Source organism: Bombyx mori, chromosome 19 (genome assembly GCF_030269925.1).
Source record: "Bombyx mori chromosome 19, ASM3026992v2".
Classification (NCBI taxonomy): Eukaryota; Metazoa; Arthropoda; class Insecta; order Lepidoptera; family Bombycidae; genus Bombyx; species Bombyx mori.
The window spans coordinates 13,717,597-13,730,036 of NC_085125.1; the positions used below are offsets into that span (position 1 = coordinate 13,717,597).

At 40.2% G+C, this 12,440-nt stretch overlaps 1 non-coding gene across 1 annotated transcript; it reads left to right on the top strand.

Moving 5' to 3' along the window:
* The first annotated feature begins 11,414 nt into the window (after positions 1-11,414).
* On the top strand, positions 11,415-11,487 carry TRNAK-CUU (transfer RNA lysine (anticodon CUU)). The gene has a single exon. It is a non-coding gene; the product is annotated as a tRNA-Lys (tRNA).
* Positions 11,488-12,440: the final 953 nt, after the last annotated feature.

Below are 12,440 nucleotides of genomic sequence, written 5' to 3' on the forward strand. Positions count from 1 at the left end.
TCTGCCTTGGCTTATAGCTTTACGAAAAAAGCGGTAGTGGAAATGAATAAGATAAATAGCTCGTAATTCTGAATGTTTTTTTTTGGTTAGATGGATGGACGAGCTCACAGCCCACCTGGTGTTAAATGGTCACTGGAGCCCATAGACATCTACAACGTAAATGCGCCACCCACCTTGAGATATAAGTTCTAAGATCTCAGTATAGTTACAACGGCCGCCCCGTCCTTCAGAAACGCATTACTGCTTCACGGTGGAAATAGGCGGTGGTACCTACCCGCGTGGACTCACATGGTGGTAGACCGCTATATTATCCTAGACTACCATTATTTTGCCGCTACGACCACTGTATGTTTCTGTAAAGTAATCGGACGACTCTTTTAGACTGAGGTCTTCCAAAAGCAAATTTCAGATTTTACCTCAGTGCGATTTTTTGGTCAATAAAAAAATTATAATTTTAAAGGTTAAGAAAGCAATGAAATTCGATTTACGAGATCAATCGTGTTTAACTAACGAAGTATTAAAAACGAACGATTCGTAATTAAGGTCTGTAAAACATAATTCGTATTTCGGATTATTATTTTTTTTCCCTCTATAATTCGTTCGTATTCATAAATTTAATTTCGAATAATTATGAATTGATTTTGTACGAAGCCTGTTTGTTTTACAGCTCTCTCTTGTTTTGTGCTCTCATATTTTTAATACCGCTTATTTTTAATGCTTATTTTTAATAATTATTTATTTAATTTTTAATACCATCAAAAAAATCTTCACGTAACTGTTTTCTTATTTCGGTTATTTAAATAAACAGATGGACGACTTCACAGTTCACCTCATGGTGGTAGTTTTGATGATTGGCACACTTTTTTTTTAAATATATAAAACCGTTTCTTGCGTCCACTCGGCATTGCCAAGGACAGACGTGTATCACGATAACACAAGGGAGTTAGTTCGTATTGCTTTCTTCAAGAAATTGTAACCAACCGCGTGCTATGGTCGCAATACGGGCTCAGGATCAATGCGCGATTGACGAGGGTAGTGAATTAGTTCAGTCTTGCAGCTCGACTAGTGGGCTTATTCAACCATTATTATTGTATTATTAAATTTGTATTTGTAAAAATTTGGACTTCATTAGTGTAATTCAATATAAGCCGGCTATATAACATACTAGCTTTTGCCCGCGACTTCATCCGCGTGGAATAGTTCACAAATAATGCTTTATTTTAGAACAAATTTGGTTAGCATAAAAAACGTTATCGCGAGCCAACCTTAACATATAGACATACGCTGTCGCGGATTTTTTTTAGATCTTTCAAACGGGAACAATTCTGTCATACATTATTTTAGTGAAACTTTAACCGTTTCTGCAGCGCACGCAGCGGAAGCTCTCAAAAGGTAAAAATAACCCCGATTTTGAAACATTCTTTATTGGTGCTCCGCTTGTATTGGTCTTAGCGTGGTGTTATATAGCCTACAGCCTTCCTCTATAAATAGGCTATCTGACACTGAAAGAATTAAAATCGGATCAGTAGTTCCTGAGATTAGCGCGTTCAAACAAACAAACTCTTAGGCTTTATAATATTAATACTAATATTTTATATACTAATACTAATATTTTATACAAAATATAGTTTTTTTTTTGTAAAGACAAGTTTTACGGCTTTGTTTTTTTGTGGAAATGGCAGCATAGGAAATCTCTTAGGTTTAACACCATATTACGTCCTACATATATTTAAAATATAAAATATTAACGCACTGCGGCTACCTTCCTTCGCTAATCGTGATTTTGAACACGAAACTCTTTGACTTGTTTAGAAGCAATCTTCTTACTTTTCTATATAAAGCTTTTTTGGCGCGCGCTTCAAAAGCTCTCGTGCGTTTAAGCGCTGCAGTTTTATTACACTTCGCAGCGGTGCAAGGTTTAATAATGCACCAGCGGCACTGCTTACGTTTGCAATATTTAATAACTCTAATTAGAACTCCCGTATGTTTTTACTGGTGGTAGGACCTTCTGTGAGTCCGCACGGGTAGGTACCACCAACCTGTCTATTTCTGCCGTGAAGCAGTAATGTATTTCGGTTTGAAGGGTGGGGCAGCCGTTGTAACTATATTGAGAGCTTAGAACTCATATCATCAATGCAATAAATCTTCTTCTTTTTCCCCACCTTATCCTACTAGGTAGGGTCGGCACAGCTAATTTTTCTCTTCCATTCTCTTCTATTAGCCGTTATCTCAACACTCACTCCTTTCTTTCTCATATCGTCATTCGTCGACCTCTTCCCCCTCTACCTTGTACTACCATTTCCATAGATCTCTTAGTCACATGAATTTTCTTCCTACGCATCACATGTCCATACCTCGCTGTGGTCATGTCAATTGAATAAATAAAAATAAAAAAGTTATGTGCACTGTATATGAGTAGAATAAAATTTTCTTCCAATGGAACACCTGAGAGTGTGATACATGATACGTCACCATCTGATAGAAGCTGGTGTCGGAGTATGACTATGTCTCCACAACAGTTTCGTCGTCCTCAAGACGAGGTGGCTGGTATAGAGGATAGCACCTAAATCCTGGCTTCCTGAACGTTTCAGGTCTTCTCAGCATAGGGGACAGCCGACGCGAGAATCCCAAAAAGAACCTGATTTAAAGAGCAACTGGGACCCAAGTTGATTTTGACTGATCGATACAAGTTGGTTACCCTGTCTAGAAGACTCGCTGATCGAGAGGTCAGGGATTGTGGCTCCAATGATTACCCGTTCGAAGTCCAGTAAGCATGGGATTCTAGTAGTTCAACTCCAACATGCCCTGGCAAGCGTCACGAATGCGCAGATTCAGTCGTTTTATTTGAACCCAAAAAAGGTGTAGCTTCGTGAACCCATCCGTGTTTTGCCCTTAGAGATTATTTTAAAGAGGTAGGACAACGTACACTAACCGCCACCCACATTAAGACATAGGTCACATTGTCATGATGGCTTCCCGGAAAACATATATGGTGATATCTATCGATGTGACCCTACCATAATATCTACTAACTAAACCATAAACCATCTTAGGCAATTAGAATACGTCTCAAACATACCAAACTAATATCACTAAGTACCGTACCTCCTGGCTCGTCTGTAACTGATAATTAATTAGTTAACTGGCAAGTCTGATTTCAACCGTCGTGTCTTCAAACTTGCACTGAGGTGAATGACGTAGTTGATATTTAAGCAGTAACCTTTTTTTGCAGTTTTCATGAAAATTATGAATTTTACGATGTGGTTCCGAGCTCTATTATAGTTTTTTTTTTCTTTGATGAGCGAAAGAGCTTACGTGATGTTAAGTGGTCACAAGAACATAATAATATATAGTCTCAATTGCTCAGTAATTTATTAGGCTCACAATACATACCACATGCTAAAAATATATATAAAAAACACAAGTAAAAAGAAATAAAATCTGGCTTGCAACATAGGTTATACTATATAAGTAATACTACTGTCCCAGCTTCCACACTAGAACACATGATTGCTTTGATGTAGATAATAGGCACTTTTTTATCCTACCTAAGCTAATAGCCTTGAGAGGCTATGTCAGCGTAACCGGGCGAGTAGATGAGCTCACGGGACCCAAACCGGGAGTGTTGCTAACACTGACCCTAGCAAGAGCAGCGCTTCGCAGAATCTACCACCGGATCCGAAACGCGACCCACTGAGAAGATCCGGCGAGAAACTCAGTAGGCTGTATCTATGGGTTAATTTACTCGTCGAGCCTTTCGTCGAAAGTGACGGGTTCGGCGAGGTAGGTGACCGGTGCTAGAGATACCTAAAAGCACCGTTAATGGATCGGGAGGATCCGTAATGACGTGTTTAGGGCGACGTCGACTGTTTACCATTCGGTCCACAGGATCGGGTATAAATAGGCATAGGAATAGGTGTTACCTACTCGTGCGGGCTCGTAAGGTACCTTACTACCAGTATTTATGTAAATTAAATTTATTGCGTAGTTTATTTTGCATTGAACGATGTTATTACTTGATTGTCGAAGCCGGTCGTCACGTATTGAGTACGTATTTCATTAGAAAGATTCTTACCTATATACAGGATTTGAATATTCGTAACATTCTACCGACCAAATTAAAGCTGCAATACGAGGTTCCCTAAATGCGATCATCAGATCAGTGCGTTTCAGAGGTCTTTTTGGCACGTACCATCCGGCTATGGAATGAGTTCCCCTCCACGGAGTTTCCCGAGCGCTATGACATGTCCTTCTTCAAACGAGGCTTGTGGAGAGTATTAAGCGGTAGACAGCGGCTTGGCTCTGCCCCTGGCATTGCTGAAGTCCATGGGCGACGGTAACCACTCACCATCAGGTGGGCCCTATCCTCGTCTGTCTCAAGGGAAATAAAAAAAAACCGGTACCTAGTCCTTCAGATCACGATAGCCCCAAAGTAACATTCGATTTTATCGCAATTCACTTCTTAACTTATATTTTATATCTGACTGCTTAAGGACAGATATTCGAGCATATGTTTGTCTGAATCTTTGGCGTGCTCTGCAGCGTGAACCTTTCGGAAGTTTTCAACATGTGAGCTGATATTAGTTTTGGTTGTAGAGGTGATATTGAGTATAATAATAGGTATGAAGTTGCCGTTTTAAAATACTGGCCATTTGAAACGGAATTTATGTATAACTGGCAATAAATTCGATATTCAAATTATTATTTTTTTGTTGCATATATTGGTGGACTAGCTGGCCCACCTGGTGTTAAGTGGTTACTGGAGCCCATAGACATCTACAACGTAAATATCGCCACCCACCTTGAGATATAAGTTCCAAGCTTTCAGTTTGGTTACAACGGCTGCCCCACCCTTCAGACCGAAACGCATTACTGATTCATGGCAGAAATAGGCAGGGTTGTGGTACCTACTCGTGCGGACAAACAAGAGATACACAAAATGCTTCCTAACAGGAATGCTCCAACTTTGACACTATTTAGCGGAAGGCCACGGTTGTCAAGTGTAAAAGGTTCAACAGAATATAGAATACTTATTGTTAGGGGCAGCGATCTGTTCGTCTGATGTTTTGGTGGGATATCCCAAATGTATGTCTTCTTCGTTCTGTTCGTTCTTTGATCTATAAATTTGAGCCATCAAGTGCGATGGCCTCTAAAGCGGTGCCAGTATCTCAAAGAAACGCAAGATCGTTGCAGAAGTTAGTTGCCATTCGTGTGTTAGGTTTATTTGAACGCTATTTAACTAACCTAAACACATACGCAGATTCACATTCACACACACACATGAGAAAGAGAATTGTTTCAACAGAAACTTACACCTTTAAAATGATGTAATTTAAAATAATGAGCGTTAAATATTCAAAGAATATCTCATGTGTTATGCTAATTTTAGGTAAGATTTAATTTTGTAATTTAGATGATTGCCCTTAAAATAACTTTTGGTTATCTGCCACGGTTTTTGTGTGAGGTCTAGTTTTTTTCCTTACCTATTTTCTGGTAGTTTAAAGGGTCATTTCCAGATCGATGTGATCGGGTAGGAGAGCTTACGAGCTCAACCTGAGAGAACTTGCTCGCACCAGCCTTAGCAAGAGCAGTGCTTCTCAGAATCTATCACCGCATCGGAATCGCGACGCACTGAGAAGATCCGGCGAGAAACTCAGTGGCTCGAGGTGTATAAATGTCATTTCGTTCCTACTAACTAAATACGAAAGCTCAAACATGCTTAAATCATTTCAACGATCCACCAAAACCTCAGCGAGATTTTAATATAATTATACCCCAGAATTCCGAGCACGGGAGTTGTTATGCAAACATTATAATTACCGGGTAATTACTCGGCGCGGGTACCGGTGCTCCGACGGGGGATTGTCTGCGATGCACCCCTTAAGATTGTCGACCACAAAGCTTGCTCATTAGAACGTTGGATGTCGAGTTGTGTCTGTCATAGATATGAGAAGACAGAAGGCGTCATTCGATTTCGGCAAAATTGTAATAGTATATTTTTTAATTGGGCCAGAATAATAGGACCTATAGACATTACAACGCCAGGTCATCGTGATACTTGTTTCTTTAGATTAGCAAGGCTGGTATAGACATTTTTGACTGGCCACAACTTGCTCAAATCCAATGCATCCAATTATATGGTTGATGTAAAACAAGTAGCAGTCTGGCGGCTATTATTGTTACTGCCAGCAAGGTCACTGCGCCGGACCAGTTATCCCTAGAGCAAGGACACTCATCGTTTACTAATAGCACAGTAGACTGTACAAACATTCTTGATGAACTATGGAACGAGACCGCTCCAGCATCAGGCATACCCAAAGGCGTTGTTATATTATATCCGAAAGGCTCTGTACAAACTTAAAATACTGTCTACAGGCTGTCAGAACAGAGTCAATCCTGATTTTGTAGGATAGCCGTCGGAGCACCATGGTTCCTCAGGAACGTGGATCTTCATGATGACCTAGAACTTTACTCAGTTAGTAAGTATCTACAGTAGGCATCTTTGGGCCACTTTGAGAAGGCAGTACGACATGAGAACCCTCTTGTCGTGGCCGCTGGAAATTACATACCCGATCCTGTAGACCGAATGGTAAACAGTCGACGTCGCCCGAAACACGTCATTACGGATCCTCCCGATCCATTAACGGTGCTTTTAGGTACCACAAGCACCGGTCACCGTCCACCTCGAACCCGTCGCTTGCGACGAAGGGCTCGACGAGCGAATTAACCCATAGACACAGCCCACTAAGTTTCTTGCCGGATCTTCTCAGTAGGTCGCGTTTCCGATCCGGTGGTAGATTCTGCGAAGCACTGCTCTTGCTAGGGCCAGTGTTAGTATCACTCCGGTTTGAGCCCCGGAAGCTCACTTACTAGTTAAGTTTACGGGGAGCTTCACGGTGAAATCGGCTCAATCCTAGTAACTGCTCGTTCGAACCTCCAGCACGCAAATGAGAGAATTGTTATTTTTAATTAATTCGTTGTTATTTTAATCGACTTCTAAGAGCATGCGGACCACCGGGCGGGAAGCCCGTGAACATAAGCACATTGCAGCCTACCATATCGCTATGTTGACTAATTATTTTTTATTGCCTCATAAAACTAACCTTAAAGAGAAAACGGATTATAGTAATCATGTCGTTGATCATGTGTACCGCACGTATTCCTGAATGATATTCATATTGCGGGGTAAATAAGCAAAGCATTCTCAATTTCCATTATAATAATAAATAAATAATAATAACTGGAAATAAATCACGTACGGTCATATGGCTCCAAATTGGAATTCCCTGTGTTATGAATACCAGATACTGACATACATATGTATATACGTTTAAATATATAGATAATAAACACCCAAACAAAGCTGTTCATCACACGAATTTTTGCCCAATGTGGGAATCGAACCCTTGACCCTTGGTGCCATAGGCAGGTTCGCTAACCACTTCTCCATCACTTGTATTTTTTTTGTATTCATATCTTAGTTTTATTAGGTGCTTTTAGTTATTTTTATCACATACGCTTTATGGAACGCAATGGATCTCAATTCGTTCGTAGGTTTTATTCCATAATGTGTTCAACAGGGGAATTGCTTGAAATGTTAGCTCCTCTTTACCATTGCGCTACTACAATCTGCACTGTATTCATCCGCAGTGCATTTCAGTTTGGCCGCATCTCCCATGTGGCTGTGAAAAGAATATCCCTCCACGATTTTCTTGAATATTATGCCATGTCCTTCTTCAAGCGTGACCTGTAAAGGGCTCTCAAGAGCCAAGCTATCCCTTAACTCAGTCTTTTGCTTTGCCTATGTCCATGAGCGATGAAAAGTTACAGAGGAGCTTAGCAGAGTTTCGTTAATCCAATTTGCCATTGAACAATTTCGCCGCTATTTTTTTTTCCTACCTAAGCCTACCTAGCCTTGAGAGGCTATTTCAGCGTGACCTTAACTAGTAGGTGAGCTCACTGGGCTCAAATCGGAGTGATGCTAACACTGACTCTAGCAAGAGCAGTGCTTCGCAGAATCTACCACCGGATCGGAAACACGACCCACTGAGAAGATCCGGCGAGAAACTCAGTGGGCTGTGTCTATGGGTTAATTCGCACGTCGAGTCCTTCGTCGCAAGCGACGGCTTCGACGAGGACGGTGACCGGTGCTTGTGGTACCTAAAAGCACCGTTAATGGATCGGGAGGATCCGTAATGACGTGTTTTGGGCGACGTCGACTGTTTACCATTCGGTCCACAGGATCGGGTATGAGTCGCCTCTACGCCAAACACTCTATGAATCAAAACACAAATGTAGAAATGGAAAATTTTAATAAAACATGTTTTCTCGTGCTAACTCAAATCGCGTCATGCACGCTGCAGATTTTAAACGTAAACACGCGCGACTATTGTTTATTATCTTAATGCCTAAGGAATAAGGGCTGAGTTCGTTTGAAATTATGCTTACAGACGTGTAGTCTGCCAACTGCGCCATAAGGAAGTAAATGCGATTATTGTTGTTGCATTTAGTATAAACTAGATGATGACTAGATGATGAGGTTTTTTTTTGATAGCGCCATCTTTTTGTGTCTTTAAAGCGGTTAGTTGTCCTCAATTAAGAAAAATAGTATTATTATTCGCCAATAGATGTCGGGAAGAGTCATAAAGTTGATTATCGATAAAGTTGATAATTAAAAACACGAATAAAACAACATTTTCTGAAAATAAATCGTAGCTAGATCGATTTATCGCCCCCGAAATCCCCTGTATACTAAATTTTATGAAAATCGTTGGAGCCGTTTCCGAGATTCAGATTATATATATATGTATACAAGAATTGCTCGTTTAAAAGTATAAGATTATGTTAGCCAACTTTGAAAGAACAAAGTTTGTCGATTGTTAAGTGATTTTCTCTAGACATGACAGGTTTCACAATTTGAACAAAACATACAGGATGGTGCTACATACAATGTTCGCACCGAGCATGTGAGAGGTTCGTGGTTACAGCTATTGGTATGAGTCTGCGGGATGTGAACCCCGACTTTTTTTTATTGCTTAGATGGGTGGACGAGCTCACAGCCCACCTGGTGTTAAGTGGTTACCGGAGCCCATAGACATCTACGACGTAAATGTGCCACCCACCTTAAGTTCTAAGGTCTCAAGTATAGTTACAACGGCTGCCCCACCCTTCAAACCGAAACGCATTACTGCTTCACGGCAGAAATAGGCAGGGTGGTGGTAACTACCCGCGCGGACTCACAAGAGGTTCTACCACCAGTAATTACGCAAATTATAATTAGTTACATTGCTCAATATGAGCACAATGAGCGCACTTCCTTCTTAAGGTCACGACAAGTTAGGTATCGCCAGTCATCAGAGATCACGGAAAGCAGAGGAAGAGTTATATATGGGTCTGCGGAGGGACTTCGGTTCCCTCTGTATTTTGTACCGTATGTTCCATGGGGAGTGCTCTGAGGAATTGTTCGAGATGATACCAGCATCTCGTTTTTACCATCGCACCGCCCGCCACCGGAGTAGAGTTCATCCATACTACCTGGAGCCACTGCGATCATCCACAGTGCGTTTCCAGAGGTCTTTTTTGCCACGTACCATCCGGCTATGGAATGAGCTCCCCTCCACGGTGTTTCCCGAGCGCTATGACATGTCCTTCTTCAAACGAGGCTTGTGGAGAGTATTAAGCGGTAGGCAGCGGCTTGGCTCTGCCCCTGGCATTGCTGAAGTCCATGGGCGACGGTAACCACTCACCATCAGGTGGGCCGTATGCCGCCCGTCTGCCTACAAAGGCAATAAAAAAAAAATAAAAAAAAAGTTATGTGGCACAGCGCTATCAAACTGCAGTGATTGCAGGTTTTAACCCAGGCTTGTATTGATGGCCGCGGGATCCCCCCATCCCTGACCCGAGGTCTGTCTTAGGCGGTGATCGAATATAGGGAGAGAATGATCGATGGGTTTTAGTTGGCAGTCGTCTTTGAATCCGACCATATCCTCATCGGCCGCGCATCCGTAAATTGTTTTCCCCAACATATAAAAAAGACATGAACCACATTGGCAACCTATAGCCGTTTTATTTATTTATTTAGGTAGGTTAACGAGCTCACAACCCACCTGGTGTTAAGTGGTTATCGTAGCCCATAGATAACCACCTTGAGATTTGAGTTCTACGGTCTCAGGTATAGTTACAACGGCTGCCCCATCCTTCAAACCGAAACGCATTGCTGCTTCACGGCAGAAATAGGCAGGGTGGTGGTACTTACCCGCGCGAGCTCACAAGAGGTCCTACCGCCAATAATATAGGATAGAGTTTTTTTTTATATTCGTTTATTAGAAATGTATTTTTATATCTAAAAAAAAAACTATTTAAAATTTTAAAGACAGTAAGTACTCTTTATCTACTTCGACAATGACACTGCCAAGGCCCTTCCTAGTTCATGTAAACATTGTTATCTAAGGTAATTGAACGCTATCTGTCAAATGGGACACGCTTCATTCACTTTACTATAATAAGGTAATTTAGTAAGCGGACGTGTGCAAGGAGATTGAAAAAATTTTAATTCGTTATTCAGTATTTTTGTTAGACGACTTAGATCGCTTGAAGGTAATGTGATAACCGCGCCGAGGTAAACCCGGAACCCGTCTTTAGAGACAATTTGGTTATGTTCTAGACTTGTAGACGGGGTGATAGTGCAAGCGATCATATACTTACAGGTGGTAGGACCTCTTGTGAATCCGCACGGGTAGGTACCACCGCCCCGCCTATTTCTGCCGTGAAGCAGCAATGCGTTTCGGTTTGAAGGGCGGGGCAGCCGTTGTAACTATACTGAGACCTTAGAACTCATATCTCAAGGTGGATGGCGCATTTACGTTGTATATGTCTATAGACTCCAGTAACCACTTAACACCAGGTGGGCTGTGAGCTCGTCCACCTATCTAAGCAATAAAAAAAAACAAAATTGTTGCTCTTGTAGGGAGAAGAGCATACGGTCCTCCTGATGGTGACTGGTTACCGTTGCCAATGGACTACAGCAATGCCAGGGACAGATTCAAGCCACTGTCTACATTAATGTTTTTAGATTAATAACCAATTTAATTCGTTTAGCCCAAATCTGAAGAAAGCTATAATTTTAGTTTTAAAATCACGATTAAGATTTAAAATCAACACCAAATTATGATGTAGAAGGTATTATTGCACACAAAATGTTTAACATCAAACAAATATTAGATTATGTTGTATGTGATAAATTAAAAATCACTCTACTAAAAGGATTCTATTTACATCTGCTATATTTGAATTTGTTTAGACATGTAAACGTTATGATGGAATGAAGAAACTACAGTATGATTTTAAAACTCATATATTTTTTTGTGATGGTGTAAAGTTAATATATAACCTAAAATTTTAACTGTCACAGCCAAGCCCGGCTAGCTCAGTCGGTAGAGCATGAGACTCTTAATCTCAGGGTCGTGGGTTCGAGCCCCACGTTGGGCGCATTTTTTTTTTTTTCTAAGACTTTTTAATAACCTTCAAAGCTAAATATAATCTGTCTTTACCTTGGTAAAATACGTTTTAGCTGATGTTTTTATTCTCAAATTATATTTACTCCATAAATTTTAAAATAAAATTTCATTAAATTGAATTTACTGCTATGAATTAATTACATTTTAAATGGCCAGTATTGTAAAACAGCAATATAATAAGTAAAGAAATATCTATTATTTAGGTAAATGTATTTCCGTAGATGGAAATTAATTTATTGAGAAATCATAAGGAAATATCACATTCATGAGAAATCATATCACTGACAGTAGGATAAAATAATGTGTATGTGGTAATTATTTTTTACGGTAAATTAAACTAAAGGAACTGACAATTTAAATACTTTAATGATCGTTTTTTTTTTGTCACAAAGTAACGAATAATTCTATGATTTTTTCATTTATCTTTATGATTTCTGATTCTGATTCGACAAATGCATGAAAAAAAATCTCTTTCGTAAACTCTTCAAGTACAAACAGAATACCTACGAACTTAATAAATGACAGCGATGAATTTGTAATTCAGCAGTCTAATTCGCGAAATTAATAGCAATCACATTTTTTTTTTATAACAATCACGCCACGTTAACTGGTCCCGTGGTAAGTTCGCAAAGAACTTGTGTTACAGGTACCAGATATCGGAAATAACGTAAGATTTTTATTACACACATACACATATTTAATATACATCCATAATAACCCTGGAAAAGACATTTATATTTGTCATACAAATATCTTCCCTTAGCGGGATTCGAACCCGCGACCCCCTTTTGTAGTGACCATGTCACTTACCACTACACCAGACGGACGTTGATGATTTTCAATTCTACAAAACTTGGTCATTAAAGATGAGACAGACGGCTTTAGCCACAATTAGCCTTAAGCTGCATTGTTGATGTCCACAAG